Below are 17,515 nucleotides of genomic sequence, written 5' to 3' on the forward strand. Positions count from 1 at the left end.
GAAGGAGACTACCCCAACATCGAACCCGAGGACTACGTACTGATTAAGAACTGGAGCCGTGGCAAATCAGAACAGAGGGAGGGACCATTCCATGTACTGCTCACCTCACCACACCCATGGCAGTCAAGTTGGAAGGACAACCACAGTGGATACGTCAGACGGTAAAAAAATTACGGACTAAGGAGCCTATTACGGACTTCACCATGTACTCGGCTGTTGTCTTTTGCCTTCTTTTTGCGGGCTTCCACTCACTAGAGTCATGCATAAGGGCGGGAGCAGTGGCTGCCAAAGACGTGGCAGATCAGAACCACAGTTAGAACCATCTTTTCCCCAAGGCCCACACAGAAAGTAGTTCCCCAAGTGCCGTGGCCAACACATCCCCTACCGTCTGATTTTGCCCATGATACTTCCCTGTCCCTTTGCCACAAATATGCCAAACACTAAGAAGCAGGGGCATATTGGATATGTGCGCAAGTACCCTCGCATAGAAAGACTATGGTACAGTTGTCAGTGATCCCCCTCAGTTCGAGCGAGGAACTCTCTGCTTGGGGATTCTCTAATAACACCTGGGGTAGTGAAGTCCAGAATTGCAAGGGGACCCTGGGCAATTGCAAATGTCAGTGTATTGAAGGGTGGTACCTCAGGTCCCCGTTGAATATGACCCCCTCTCCTGAAGCCTCTTGGCCACACCTACGTGTGCCCCTCACCCAGGTGACAAATACAACTTGTTACTGTAATCACCGGGGGAAACTTTTCCTGGGGAACAGCACTTGCAGCATCTATAATTATAATGTTAATGGTGGGCTTCTCAATCGGTCCTTTGAATAGCACCTATTGGGTTTGTGGGGATAAAGCCTACTTGTGGCTACCCGGGGAAGCGGCCAATAGGTAGGGCCTGCAGCCGCCCCAGAAGACATGGAGCGGGTGCTGTTATCTAGCTTACCTAGTCCCCAGTCAAAGGGTAGTACTCGTGCTGCGGGATCACCCCTACTGGCAGAGGCAGAAACAGGGAGTCACGGAATCAGAGCAGTTCTGGATGATTGCCTTCCCATCTTATGACATGGCTAGGAACTCCCAAGAAATAATTAAGTTGGCAGCTGCCCTGGAGGAATTGGCAAATGAAACTGCCAGTGCTCTGTTTGGCACCCAGACTCAGGTGGCTGAAGTGATCACGGAAACGTTAGCCATCCGACAAACAGTCCTACAGAATCGTATGGCTTTAGATTTTATCCTGGCTGAGAAAGGGGGAACCTGTGCTATTATTGGCGCAGAATGCTGCACCCATATCGCTGATGAGTGTACTAACATTACGTCCCTCTCTGAGCACATCGCCAAGGAGAAACAGCATCAGGTCGGGCAGGATTTACACCGGTTCACCAAGGGATCTAAATGGTGGTCGTTCGAAGGCCTGTTCGGTAAAGTGGGGCATGATATTGCATTATGGCCTAATAGTTGTGCTTATCATTGTTCTAATTACTGTTGTATGCTGTTTTTACCCACTGATAACTCAATGCTCTACTCAGTCGCTTTCTCTGTAAAAATTGTTGATCATGTAATGATCAAAAGGAGGAAATGATAAATTATTCAACAGATGTGCTAATTTTGTTATTCAATGCTGAGCAATATTTCTTTTTGAAGGTAGCCAGCTAGGGTTTCAGGATGCTTATCTCCTTGTTCAGTCATGCGAAGAGATAGGACAGGTCCAGTCTGTTTTGTGTATTAGGCCATTATGCCAATTCTGTAATTTGTCTCTCGGTACTGTCAAGCAACAGATAAGTCTGACTCGAGCTTAGTATCTGTGGGGGGTATCTAAACAAATATATCCATTTGTAAGGGGAGTTGTGAGTTAGTTGGTAGATTAGGCGGGAACAGTCATAGACTGTTCCTATTTGAGCGACTAACTGACTAAGCCCCAGATGCTTTGAATAAAGAGTTTGTACTTATCCACTCTCTGAGTGACTTTATCCGCATTCGACTTCCACATTTGGCACTTGCGAGCAGGGTACCTACATAGGTACTGTGACACGGAGGCCGGCTGAGTAAGCGACAGACCGAATATCCTATCTACCGGGACCGATTGGGCCCGCAAAGATGAACTTTGACTTACAGCATAGTGACAGGTCCTTCTGGCCTATTGAGCATGTACCACTTAAACACACCCAGGTGACCAATTAACCTGTACGTCTAGAAAGCAGGAGGAAACCAGAGCACCTGGAGGAAACCTCTGCAGCTTATTTCAATCCTGTTCAGTGGCCCCCTCCATACTAGACGGTGATAGAACCAGTTAGAATACTCTCCATGTTACATCTGTAGAAATTTACGAGTGTCTTTAGGAACATTCCAAATCTCCTCAAGCTCCAAATGAAATATAGCCACTGTAGTGCCTTCTATGTAGCTGCATTAATATCTTCAGGTCCAGGTTAGATCCTCAGTGATAATCACCAGAAGCAGATTATTGAAGTAAATCATTTATGTGATGTATTAAAACCTGACGCATTTAGGCTGATTTTTGTGTCTAAGTATCTACTGGTGACAGGGGCACGGTGGGCCGTGTTGGGGTGACCGGTGGTGTTTGTTGCCGCACTGCCGGGTCCGCTTCCAGGGCCTGCCCTGCCGGAGAGCCACGGTTTCAGCATCGAGGTAGAGTGTTACCCCCGGCACATCCACAGGGGCACACCAGCGGGAGAGCAGCTCCCGCCCAATGATGGAGGACTCCCGGATGTCGACTAACCACACCACGTGCTCCGCTGTGTTTTTCCCCGCTGCGATGCACAGCCACTTCTTCCCTGTCATCGTCGCACAGTCGCAGGTGACTGTTGCCAGCCGAACTGTCATTGTTGTCCACCCAGGCTGGGTATAAGCCCTGCTCTTCTCCCATACGGCCCACCCAGGGAGGCGACAACAGAGGAATTCTGTTGGAGGTCTCAGGCGACTCTGGAATGCCTTGGGAGGCTAGAATTGCCTCTGCTCTCTCCACGTCAGCCGGTGCCTCGGCCAGCGATGATGGTGATTTCAGGCGAAGGTGCATGCCAAAGCCATTCTGGTGTCTGCGCCTTTACAAAGGCGTAGAGTTGCATCCGCAGTCACACTGCTCCGCCGGCATTAGGTCGAGGAGGGTGCGCAGGGCATCTCCCTCCAGTGCCAGGGCAAGGTGCACCGCCATCACGATAGGACCCCATCCATTCTGCCATGCGGCAATTTAGACTTTGTAATGTATTGTGTGAGTATTCGTAGCGTCACAGTGCGTATGACGTCAGGACGTGGAGAAGTAAAAAATGGAAGTCTGTTGAATAAACGTGGTTGTTCAATCTACAGTGGTGTCCGAGCCACATCAGTATTACATGGTGTCAGAAGGAATCGCAGAAAAAAAAGTAAGAGAAGACACGTAAAGATGTCATAGTTACAGCCAGCGTCAAGTTTAAGCCTACAAAGTGATCTTGCTGAGAACTGGAAAATAGGGATCCAGGAGTTTGAGCTGTTTTGCACCGCTAGCGGCGTAGCTGAAAAGATGGAGAAAGGGCAATGTGCTATGTTTCTGCATGTGACGGGGGAAGAGGCAATAAAGGTTTGCAACATGTTTGTCTTCCAAGATGATGAGCAAGATAAAATTGAAGTGTTGAAGAAAAAGTTTCAAGATTACTGTGAACCGAGAAAAAACCTACCATACATCCAACACATGTTTTTCACGAGGGCTCAAGGACCAATAGAGACCATAGACGTCTAAGTAACGGATTTGAAGAACAAGGCAAAAGACTGTGAGTTTGGACAACTGCATGACTCTTTAATACGTGACAGAATCGTATGCGGCATACGAGATGATCAGGTGAGAGGCAGGCTATTGAGAGAGGCGGATCTTACATTAGGAAAGGCAATTGATGTTTGCTGTGCCAGCGAGATCAAGTCAGATTAAAGTGCTCAATGAAGAGATTGAAATGCACAAAATAAAAAACTGTGAAAACTGACAAGAGTAGAACAAAGCCAGCTCCACAGGATGATCAAAAGGAAGTTAACTGCAACGGATGTGGTTATAAACATGGATACAGAAAATGTCCAACCTTTGGTCAGACATGCAAGTTATGCTAGAAAAGAAATCACTTTGCAAAGATGTGCAAATCCAAGGAGCACGCAAGGAAAATGCATGCTGTGGAACAGAGTGAGGGCAACAGTGACATGTTCATTGGCACAGTGGAAGTGGAAGAGGAGGCATGCATCAAGAATATTGACAATGCAGAGATGGGGGATGAAGATGATTGGACTCAAGATCTGATAATAAACAGGAGGAATGTGAAAATTAAGCTTGACACTGGGGCAAAGTGCAATATAATGTCAGCAGAAACATTCAACTCACTGGACATCAGAGGAAGACTGAGAAAATCCACCTGCAAGCTTGTTGCATATTTCAGCCGCAAGATGGCGCCACTGGGCAAAAAAGCACTCACCTGTGTGTACAAAGGACAAAAACACAAGATAGAGTTGAAATAGTACAGCAACATGTTCCAGCAATACTGGGCAAAGCAACATGCACAAAGCTAGGCCTGGTGAAGCGAATCTATGAGCTTGAAAAAGCAAATGACATTTTCAAAGACTTTGATGACTTGTTTTCTGGATTAGGATGTTTACCAGGGAAACATCATATCCAGATTGATCCAACTATTGCACCAGTCGTGCATGCCCTGAGAAAGATTTTAGTAGCTCTCAGGGATCAAGTAGTGGAGGAGCTGCACAGAATGGAACAGATGGGAGTCATAACAAGACAAATAGAACTGACTGACTGGGTAAATATTATGGTGACAGTGGTCACAGAAAAAAAGACAAGGATTTGCATGGATCCACAAGATCTCAACCAAGCCATCAAAAGAAAGCAATATCTACTGCTCACGGTTGAAGAGGTTGTCTCTCGCATACCTAATGCGAAATACTTTTCAGTATTAGACGCAAATCAAGGTTTCTGGCAGATCAAGCTGGATGAAGAAAGTTCCAAATTATGCACTTTCAACACTCCCATAGGGAGATATCGTTTCCTGCGTCTACCTTTTGGGATTTCTTATGCGTCAGAGGTATTCCAGAGATCCGTGGCACAAATGATTGAAGGCCTGGATGGGGTGGTCAACATCACTGATGATTTGCTGATATGGGGTGACACAATTGAGGAACATGATCAGAGACTGAGGAAGCTCCTGGAGAGAGCACGTGAGTACAACCTAAAACTGAACGAAAGTAAATGTAAGATCAGAACTACAGAGATCAAATACATAGGTCGTGTACTCAGCGCTGATGGGCTAAAACCAGATGACGAAAAGGTCAGAGCTGTAGTACAGCTACCACCACCCGAAGACAAGCAAGAGCTATTGAGGTTCATGGGCATGATACTGTATCTTGCCAAATTTATTCCCAACTTATCAGAGGTCAGCGCCCCACTCCGAAAGCTACTAGAGAGCAACAAAGAATGGCAGTGGGAAGACAAACAAAAGAAAAGTTTTGACACTTTGAAGCAGTTGGTTACCAATGCACCAGCACTCAAGTTCTATGATGTCAATAAACCGGTGACAATGTCTGTGTATGCCAGTTCGGAGGGAATAGGAGCTGTTATACTGCAGGATGGAAGGCCTGTGGCGTATGGATCAGGAGCACTTACGGACTGTCAACGCCGATATGCTCAAATCGAGAAGGAATTACTCGCCACAGTTTATGGGTGTGAGAAGTTCTACCAATATGTATATGGCAAAGAAATCCAGGTTGAGAGTGATCACAAACCACTTGAGAGCATCTTCAAATGGTCACTCCACCAAGCTCCTATGAGGTTGCAAAGGATGCTTCTCAGGCTACAGAGGTACGCTCTCACAGTCACCTATAAGCCAGGAAAAGAACTGTACATCGCTGATGCTTTGAGCCATGCTTACCTCAAAGAGCAAAAGGAAGAGTTTCTCGGAGGAGAGCTGGAGGTCAACTGGGTTACACCTCAGCTACCCGTCTCTGAGGAGAAGTTGAACATGTTCAGGAAAGCGACTGCAGATGATCCTGAAATGCAAATGCTAAGAGACATTACAATGAATGGACGGCCAACAGAAAGAAAAGATGTTCCAACGGAAATGCAGAAATACTGGACATTTAAAGAGGAAATCAGCTATGTATCAGGACTAATGTTCAAAATGGCAAAACTCATCGTGCCAAACCAAATGAGACAGGAAATGCTCAACAGAATTCATGAGTCACACCTGGGGATAGTGAAATGTAAAGAAAGAGCAAGGGACTTTCTCTATTGGCCAGGCGTGTCAACTCAGACATTGTGTCTCAGTGTGCGGTTTGTAATGAAAACAAAAACAGCAATCCAAGAGAGCCTCTGCTTCCCCACCCACTACCAGGAAGACCATGGGAGAAGATTGGCACAGATCTCTATCACTACAATGGTGCAGAATATCTTCTTCGTGTGGAGTACTATTCAAAATATCTGGAGATCACCAAGTTAAGTGACACGTCCAGTCGAGGTGTCATTACCGCAATGAAGTCATCATTCACAAGACATGGTATTCCAGATATTGTCGTTAGTGACAATGGTCCACAATATGCCAGTGGTGAGTTCAGAGGGTTCTCAGAAAGCTGGAAATTTCAACATGTTACTTCCAGTCCAGGGCACGCTCAGTCTAATGGACAAGCAGAGAGAACTGTACAAACTGTCAAGAACATGCTCAAGAAGGCACAAAGCAGCAATGGTGACCATTACATTGCTCTGCTTGAATACCACAACACACCGATTGAGGGTGTGGGGTTCTCTCCTGCGCAGCTGTTGATGGGACGTTGTCTGAAGTCCAAACTGCCAACATCCTCAACTCTACTGACTCCTGAAGGTAATACTTAAGTACATGACAAGCAAAATTACAAGCAAATAAAGCAAAAGGGCTACTATGACAGACATACAAGACAGTTACTAGATCTGCATACAGGTGAAAATGTCAGAATACAGAGAGGAGACACTTGGCAACCAGCTGTGATTGTGAACAGACATCAGCAACCAAGATCCTTCATAGTTCACACGCCAGATGGAAGAGTCTACAGGAGGAACAGGAAGCATCTGCTGAAGACAGGCGAGAGGGAGTTTCCACGTACAGATGCACAGGACATTTCCACATACACAGACATAGAAACAAACGACATCAAGAGTGATGCAGACCGCACAGACACAGAGGTCTCTCGAGAGACTGACACTGATGAAGGACAAGCACAGTCACAGTTGTATCACACACGGTCTGGGAGACAAGTCAAACTTCCAGCTAGATACAGAGACTAGACATACATACAGTCTCACACAGTTTGAGGCAAAGTCACACATGATGTAAGCTCCAAGGTGTGAAATAAATGGTTTATTAGTCTATGTTAGTAAAAGAAAATACACTGCTGTTAGTATTGTAAGACACAATGCAGAATACAGTACAAGAAGTTAGGATTTTTTTTAGTTTATGTCATGGTTGTTGCACTGTAAGAAGGACATACCTAGAGGCATTGTTTTGGTAACTCACAGTGTTGTAAAAAGAAAAAAAGAATCTTGAGAAGGGGGATGTAATGTATTGTGTGAGCATTCGTAGCGTCAGAGTGCATATGACGTCAGGATGTGGAGAAGTAAAAATGGAAGTCTGGTGAATAAACGTGGTTGATCAATCTACAGCGGTGTCCGAGTCACATCAATATTACAGACTTGCACCATATAAGGCTCCAGTCGGCTGGTACCATTGCAACTGGGGAGCTTCAGTGTGGACCTGGTAGCGCTAATTGCCAAGACCAGTCAGTCTTCCTCCTGTTCCAGCGGCGTATGCCATGGGGTCAATCTCCCCATGCCTGCAGCGTCCTGGGTTCCCCAGTGCAGGTCGCGAAGGAGGGGCAGGTATTGCGTTCCGCCATGTCCCCCGGGTTAGGGATCCTGGGAAAGCTCGCCCCGGCCGAGTTTTCTGGGAAGGAACATACCTTTCCTGTACTTTGTGCAATTGATCTTTAAATACCCTTCCCATGTCTGAAGTGCACTTGCCAGAAAAAAGGGTTTTCCCAATAAACGCTTCTTAGTTCCTGCCTAAAAACCACATAACTTGCCTTACTCCAATTTTATGCTCTCCCGCAAGGACCATACTCATCCATATCTACAGCGATCCTGAAAGATAAGGAGTTGTAGTCACTGCTCAGCCACTCAAAGGTCAGTCATCTGGCCAGGCTCATCACCCAACACCAGGTCCACTGCAGCCTGTCCTCTCATCGGACCATCGAAAAATTGGTTCAAGAAACCCTTCTGGATATACTTAACAAATTCTGCCCTACCTGAACCCCTTGCACAAATAAGGTCCCTGTTTATATTCTGCAAGTTAGTATTGACATTTTAACTGTGGACAGGCAATTTTTGTCTATTTATTGTCTTCCACTGCCCAGTTACAAAGGTACAGAATTAGGCTGTCCCGCATGTAATGGCTGGTGTCAATGACCATAATGTACCAAGGGATGCTACATTCTTCAATAGAATATTGTCACACCATTATCAAATACTAATTGTCTTGTCAATTTCCAAAACAAACAAAATTTCCTCCCGCAGATAAACAAGCAGCCTCTTAAGCGACAATGGTACAGCAGAAAAGTTATATGTAAATAAGATTTCTTGATAACTGGCTCATGTCTGAATTAACTAATATTTATGGGAGTTTATTCCTATGTATAGGTGTCCAATAGGCAAGGCTCATAAACCACGGCAAGTGATGCATTTGTCAGTAGAGGGCACTCTTCACAATTTCTCAGACACATGTTCTGTGCCTTGGAGGGAATTTCCTTACAAAGCTGTACTTCAGATTCAAAGTTTAAAAAAAACAATTTCTAACAATAAGGAATCAATTGTTGAATTGTAACCTTACGTCAGGCATCGACTTCCTTGAATATTTTCTCCTCAATTTGAGCCTGAAGGTGAGATCAGCAGTGTGCCATGCACTGCTCTGGCCTCTGAAAAAGTTTGCACTGATCAGATGTGATGTGTTTCCCTTCAGAAAGAGGACACGGCTCTATGTGCCAATCTCTCTTTTTTCATCAGCTGTCAAAGCTAACACAAGCTAAACAATTCTTATATCTAAAACATTCAATTTTTTTTCAAAATAACAAATGCTACCAATATTACTCTTAATTTCGCAAAATAATTTAAATGTTCAAATGAAATCAGATACATTTTAAAAGTCTAGATAAAATCACACCAGTGGCTACCAGCCATTCTCCATCACTGGAGAAGCAGTTTTTCCACAGATACTTTATACTTTATACTTTATTGTCACCAAACAATTGATACTAGAACGTACAGTCATCACAGCGATATTTGATTCTGCGCTTCTTGCTCCCTGGATTACAAATCGATAGTAAATATTAAAAATTTAAATTATAAATCATAAATAGAAAATAGAAAAATGGAAAGTAAGGTAGTGCAAAAAAACCAAGAGGAAGGTCCAGATATTTGGAGAGTACGGCCCAGATCCGGGTCAGGATCCGTTCAGCAGTCTTATCACAGTTGGAAAGAAGCTGTTCCCAAATCTGGCCATACGAATCTTCAAGCTCCTGAGCCTCCTCCCGGAGGGAAGAGGGACAAAAAGTGTGTTGGCTGGGTGGGTCGTGTCCTTGATTATCCTGGCAGCACTGCTCCGACAGTGTGCGGTGTAAAGTGAATCCAAGGATGGAAGATTGGTTTGTGTGATGTGCTGGGCTGTGTTCATGATCTTCTGCAGCTTCTTCCAGTCTTGGACAGGACAACTTCCATACCAGGTTGTGATGCACCCCAGAAGAATGCTTTCTACAGTGCATCTATAAAAATTAGTGAGGGTTTCAGGGGACAGGCTGAATTGCTTTAGTTTTCTTAGGAAGTAAAGGTGCTGGTGGGCCTTCTTGGCAGTGGACTCTGCTTGGTTGGTCCAAGTCAGGTCATTTGTGATATTGACCCCGAGGAACTTAAAGCTTTTGACCTGTTCCACTTGCACACCACCAATGTAAATTGGATCGTGCGGTCCGCTACTCCTTCTGAAGTCAACAACCAATTCCTTCGTCTTGCTGACGTTGAGGGATAGGTTATTGTCTTCGTACCATGCCACCAGGTTCTTAATTTCCTCTCTGTACTCAAACTCATCATTACCCGAGATACGGCCTACAATTGTTGTGTCATCAGCAAACTTATATATTGATTTCGATGGAAACTTGGCTACACAATCATGGGTGTACAGTGAGTACAGCAGGGGGCTGAGTACACAGCCTTGTGGGGCACTGGTGCTCAGAGTGTTTGTAGAGGAGAGCTTGTCCCCTATTTTTACAACCTGGGTCCTGTCTGTGAGGAAGTTGAAGATCCAGCTGTAGATCTGAATGCTAAGGCCCAGGTTCCAGAGCTTAGAAATCAGTTTATTTGGAATGATGGTATTAAAGGCAGAGCTGTAGTCAATGAAAAGGAGCCTTCGTATGCGCTTTATTCTCCAGGTGTTCTAAGGAGGAATGTAGGGCCAGAGAGATGGCATCTGCCGTTGACCTGTTGCTCCAGTAGGTGAATTGCAAAGTGTCAAGGTTGACTGGTAGGCTGTGGTTGATGTGTGCCATAACCAATCACTCGAAGCACTTCATAGCAATTGATGTCAGAGGTCGATAGTCATTCAGGCATGCCACCTTCTCACAGAAAATCCTTGCTTGGATTTCCAGCATCTGTAGATTTTCTTGTCTTTGGACAATCACCAGCTGCACCCACATTTACAGTGATGAAGTGCTTTTAAAGGATTGGCCATAGTCTGAATCAACTCCTGCCTAAGCAAGGACCTGGATCCACTGAAATTTGCCTACTACCACAATAGATCTACAGTGGATGCAATCTCACTGGTCTTTCACTCAGCCTTGGATCACCTGGACAATAGCAATATCTATGTCAGACCTGCTGTTTATTAATTAGAGCTCAGCTTTCAACACCATCAGTATTAATCAATAGACTCCAAATCCTGGGCCTCTGTACCTCTCTCTGCAATTGGATCCTTGACTTCCTCATCAGGGGACCACAATCAGTGTGGATCAGAAATAACATCTTCTCCTCACTGACAATCAACACTGGTGCACCTCAAGGATGCATGCTTTGCCCACTATTCTACTCTCTCTACAGCTCAAATGCTATCTATATATTTGCCAGTGACACATCTATTGTTTGCAGAATTTCAGATGGTAATGAGGAGGCATATGGGAGTGAGATAGATCAGTTGACAAATAAGAGAAAATCTACAGATGCTGGAAATCCAAGTAATGCCATCCTCTTCTCTCAATTCCTTCGTTTCCACCACATCTGCTTTCAGGATGAGGCATTTCATTCTAGAACGAAGAAGATGTCCTCCTTTTTCAAAGAAAGGGACTTCCCTTCCTCCACCATCAACACTGCCCTCAGCTGCATCTTTTCCATTTCACGCAACACCACCAGGGATAGGGTTCCTCTTGTCCTCACCTACCACCCAACCAGCCTCCGCCTCCTGCACATAGTCCTCTGAAACGTCCACCATCTCCAACAGGATCCCACCATCAAGTACATCTCTCCCTCCTCACCACTTTCTGCTTTCCACAGGGATCGCTCCCTACGTGACTCCCTTCTCCAGCTCCATTGATCTTCCTCCTGTCTCTTATACTTGCAAGTGGAACAAGTGATACACATGCCACCGCACATCCTCCCTCATTACCATTCAGGGCCCTAAACAGTCCTTTCAGGTGAGGCAACACTTCCCCTGTGGGTCTGTTGTGGCCATCTACTGTGTTTGGTGCTCCTGATGTGGCATCCTGTATATTGATGTGACCAGACGTAAATTTGGAGACCACTTCACTGAGAATGTATGTTCCGTCTGCCAGAACAAGCAGGATCTACTAGCAGCCATCCTTTCTAATTCCACTTTCCATTCCCATTCTGATATGTCCATCAATGGCCTCCTCCACTGTTGTGATGAGGACACACTTAGGTTGGAGGAACAACACTTTTATTCTGTTTGGCAAGCCTCCACCTTGATGGAATAAGCATTGATTTCTCAAACTTCTGGTATTGCCCCCACCCCCCTTCCCACCTTCACCATTCCCCATCCCCTTTTTCCTCTCTCACCTTATCCCTTGCCTGCCCTTCACGTCCCTACCCCCTTTTCCCCCTTTTGCATTCTTCCGTAGCCTTCTGTCTCTTCCACCGATCAACATGCCAGCTCTTTGCTTCATACAGGTTTCACCTATCACCTGGCCTTTCTCTCTCTCTCCCCACCCCCCCACTTTAAAATTTATTCCTCAGCTTTTTTTTCTGCATTCCTGCCAAAGGGTTTCAGCCTGAAATGTCGACTGTACTCTTTCCCATAGATGCTGCCTGGCCTGCTGATTTCCTCCAGCATTTTCTGTGTGTTAGATAGATCAGATGGCTGAGTAGTGTTGAAATGCCCCAGCATGTTAGTGTGCTCCATATTGATCTCCCTATCCTCAAGTGGAACTGCTGCATTCCTTTGCAGATACCTGGGCCTTTAAAGGGACTCACTGATTTCTGTATAAAGCAAACCAGACAGAAACTTTTACCATGATTGCATCTTTCTACTTCACTCATCTATCTACTTTCATGTCATTTTTACCTCAATAGCCTGTTGTATCACTTAATTCAATTGTTCCTTTCTACTTTATCATGAATTAATTTAGTATTGCTTTTCCATTACAATATGCAAATTTTTAATCTATCTATGATAATGTAAAATTAGTTGATGAACAGAGATTTTAAGGCTTTAATACAACAGATACTGAAATAAATGAGGCAAAACTGCATGAAGTGATTTAGGTCAGTTCCAACTACTTTGTTGCTGGGTGTAATAAGTTAAATCATTCTGCAGGATGAGTTAAATTGAATTATTGGCTTTATTCCAGTACAAATAGGATTGAGCCCAGTCACCAGTATAAACTTTAGAATGACTGTACTGTTTTCTATTGGTGGATTTTTTCTGTACAACATTCTCAACATTCTCAATACTCCCAACATTGATTTGATCTCATGTTATAAAGAAATTAGTACATGTCTGAGATAGTTGATGAACAGCTTTTCCTTATTCCAACTTTGTGTTGACTTCCTCATTTCTTTAAAGTTAGAGAAAGCCTCTAGGGAACCTGCAGCAGGTACCTGACACTCAGGGTGTTTCCTCCTTTAGATGGTCACAGGCAGGTTTTGCTTACCTAGGCATATTCATCACACCTACGTTTGATCAATTGTTCAAAGTTAACTTTACACAGTTATTTGACAAAATCAAACAGGATCTTGAGCAATGGAGCACTCTCCCCATTTCTTGGCTTGGCCGAATTTCCTTGATGAAAATGAACATTCTTCCATATCTGCTCTACCCAATACGAATGATTTCAGTCATTTTCACCCAACAAACACTTTAAAAAATAAATGGCTGGTTTGGTTCTTTCATTTGGAACAAAAAAAAACCCTGTATTAAAATGCTTAAGTTACAGCATCCCAGTAGCCTAGTGGGGTCTGGATTTTACAGACATCAAAAAATATCATTTAAGTTCCTTTTTATCTTATGTGGTTGACTGGGTTTGCAGGGACCCCTCCTCAATTTGGCTGGACATTGAAGCCTCACAAACAAAATGCCCTCCTATTAATTTGCTTTTCCTCAATAAGATGAAATTAGTTAAGGAATATTGTCACAATCCAATAATAATTTACACAATCAGAGCTTGGAGGGCAGTGTGACAAACTGAGGGCGAAAATATCATCCTTCACTAACTGACACTTCCTTCTTTCTTAGTCTCTTTATTACTTTTTGTCACAATCATTTTATCCTACTTGCTCAGTACATCCACACCTGCTTTCTCTATTTACCCAGGTTGCAGATATGATATATTCAGATCACACTACCATAATTTGCTATATAAAAATTATAAAACTAAATCAGCACATACAAGATTAAGTTCCCTGACATGGCAGAATCTGTGTCAGTATTAATAGCTAAGTAAATAACACTGCTTTGAAATAAGGAAGTTTGCAAGTGACACACAGATTGGCCTTGTGTTTGACAGGGACGAACACAACAGAAAAGTACAAGTTTGGTTATCTGAGCAGAAACGTAGGAAATGGAATTTAATTTCCAGAGAAGCGTGGGGGATGGGTTTTGGAGAGTGCAGAATGTATGGGAATATATCATGCAATAAATGAGTGAACATTCAGTGATATGGGCAAACAAAAGGATTTTGGCATCTATACCCACAGGTTGCTAAAGATAGTAGGACAGGTCAATTAGAAAAGAAAACTTGCAATATTTTCTGTTATTAATCTTGTTATGCAGTATAAAAGCACTGAGATTAGGTGAGAACAGTACACAATTCTGATTCGAACAAACCTTGCATTGGAATTGATTTCTTCAGAACACAAGATCTGAAGGAAGAATACTATGACAAATAAATCTCTTCCTAGCTCTTTCTTCAGTTAGTCCTGATGGAGGCTCTCGGCCTGAAACGTCGACTGTACCTCTTCTTAGAGATGCTGCCTGGCCTGCTGCGTTCACCAGCAACTTTGATGTGTGTTGCTTAAATCATTAGGAGCCTGGAAAGAATAAATAAAATGTTCCTGTTTCCCTTGTTTGAGGTTTAAAAAGTAGGTATACGGATTTAAGGTAGCTTAAAGAGGGAAATAGGGGAAAAAGTTCACCCAGAGGAGGATAGTAATCTAGAACTCACAGGTGGAAAAGTTCGTAACGGCAGAAGCCCTCATCATACGTAGGTAATACTTGATTACAAGCATGAGCTGATTTCTTCTAGGTGATGAAAGGTGAGAAGGTAGGATTAGTTTGAGTATGTTTTACAAATTCTACACATACAATGAGCCAAATGGTTTGTTCACATATCATAAATTTTGTGTAATTCTGTGAAAATGAACAGTGCACTCTTCTGTATGCTGCCCAACAGATTAAAATGAAAATTGAACACGAGCAAGATCAGAAAATTTCAGAAAACTGCAGATTGCTATGTTTATCATTATTTCAGTTTGGGGAGACGATTTAACATGGGTTCAAACCTATGGAGAAGGGCTATTCAAGGCAAGGAAAAGGTAATAAGAACCACTCGTATTAATATTTTGCATTAGAGAAGTATATTTAAGTTTTCAGAACTACTTCGTTCTACTTTAGGTAGAATAAAGTTATAGCAAAACCACAGAAGCTGCTCAGGAATAAAGATTGGAAGTTTCAAAGAAAGGCAAATCTCTTTCATAGTTCAGTGTTAAAACTGCCCTCTGTGATTGGATATGCTGTAAACAGATTATTTTGTCCTAATTGACTTTTACTGTAGACATGTATCTCCTTTGGCAGCTCTCTCCAAAGTGCTACTGTCACGGTCCCGATTGTTAATTCCCTATCTTTCTCCTAATTTCCTTTGATTGTGCCACGGTTCCAACCATTAATTTCCCGTTTGCTTCTAATTCTCTTTCATGACGGCATACCTGGTTTCCATCAACACCTGCAGCATAAGAACCCCGGCATTACAACCACTAGTCGCCAGATCATTGGTTTTGCCTGTGTGGTAATTAACGTTTCCCGGCTGCTTAGGACCGTGCGTTCTAAGTTTTGTTCCAGTTTCAAGGTTTACCTATGAAACTCCGACTCTCTGTGTCAAGGCTCCGTGTCAATTCTCTGTATCCAGATCCCTTCTGTTTGCTGTTCAACGTTCACATGCTGTTCAACGTTCACATCCACATAAGCATCCTAACTCAATCTCCGTGCCTGATCCTGCACTTGGGTTGGCTACATTCGCTCACTGCAACTGCTGCTTGGATACTAAAACAAGAGTTGCCAGTGTATTCTGAAACTCAGCCTTCTTTTTTATGAGAAGATCACAGAGCCACTGTATTTGTATCTTAACATGTGTTAAGTGTTTCGGTGAGGTAAGTTTATTGCTAATTGGAAATTTTTCTACTACTAACTATAATTTCCCCAAGATTCTAGCTTCCCTCAGTAAAAATTGATATATTCACAGGGTGTAACACAGTATAGAGCAAGCCATTCAGATCCCCCAGTCCACGTAGAATAACATCTATTTGCATTAATTTAATTCTATTCCCCCTAATTTCTCATCATTACCCCAGGAGTCTGTCTCTTACAGAGAAATTGGAGAGAATTTACAGTGGCAAATTACTCTTCTAACTCTCACAACCATGAGATATGGGAGAAATCAGAGCACCTTGGAGAAAACCAATGCAGTTGTCAGGAGAATTAGCGAACTCCACACTGACAGTGCCAGATGTCAGGATTCAGCCTGAACCTCTAGACTTGTAAAATAGCAGGTGTATTAGCTGTGTTCAAAGGTGTTCAAAGTGACATCCTAAACACATTTGTGCCCTCACTGGCAATAAGATGAAAATCAGGATGAATGTAGAAATTCCAGATCAGTTGCAGAAACATGTCCTCCATTTTGGGAGTACAAAAAAAATCTCCTACATAACTAACACTGGAGCTTTTGAAGATTTGAAGACTGCTCTGATGAGATGTTGTTATCTGTAACCTAGTAAAATATCCAACTTTTAGAAGCTAAAGGAAGAAATTGAAAGCTCAGCCTCTGGAAGATCAAGACTTTTACAGCAAATGTCAAATCCCAACAAAGAAACCCTTCTGAAATTTACATTACTTACCATACAACTCCAGGCTAAGTTACAAACTATAGCACAAAGGTTCTGTTTTAATCAACCAACCAGTTTGGAAATAAAACTGTAATTCAAAAACCATTGAACTTACCTGCTGATTGCTCCCTGATGCTTGTGGTTTAAAAGGTGATTAAATTCCATTTCCTATGTTTCTGCTCAGCTGACTAAATTGGTTCTTTTCTGTTGTGTTCCTCTCTGGCATACACAAGGCCAATCTGTGTGTCACTTACAAACTTCCTTATTCCTCATCTCACGCAGCCAAAGACAATGCAGCTTGTCTTCCAGTGAGAAAATACCAGACGGCAGCACCAATGGCACAGCCAGCCTGCAAGGGCCAGCATGGATTCCAGCCGGCCTGCCTCACCTCTGTTTGCTCCCACTCCACCTCCGGTGCCTGTTACCCTTGGTGTTTGAAACAGGCTAAACTGCAGCATGAAGTCTGGTCCTCAGACACACATCCCAGCGCAGCCGCCGTGCCTCTGTTCACTCCCACACTGCCTCTGGCCCCTCCTCCCCGGGTGGGAATCAAGAATCACCTACCTTCTTTAACATCATGTTTACTACTATGAAAGGATCAATAGTTACTTAGCTGGCAAAGATATTGATGAGAAGTACAGTATAACTTCACTGAACTGAGACATGTATGACTGCGTGGATTTCCTCTCTTTGCTCCAGTTTCCTCCCACAGTCCAAAGGCGTACCATTTAGCTGGCCAATTGCGCATTGTAAATTGTCCCGTGATTAGGCTAGGGTTAAACTGGGGGATTTCAGGGCAGTGTGGCTCGAAGGGCTAGAACAGCCCACTCCACACAGTATCTCAATAAATTAATTAATTAATTTCAAAATACA

The sequence above is a fragment of the Mobula hypostoma genome, chromosome 3 (assembly GCF_963921235.1).
Source record: "Mobula hypostoma chromosome 3, sMobHyp1.1, whole genome shotgun sequence".
NCBI classification, from domain to species: domain Eukaryota; kingdom Metazoa; phylum Chordata; class Chondrichthyes; order Myliobatiformes; family Myliobatidae; genus Mobula; species Mobula hypostoma.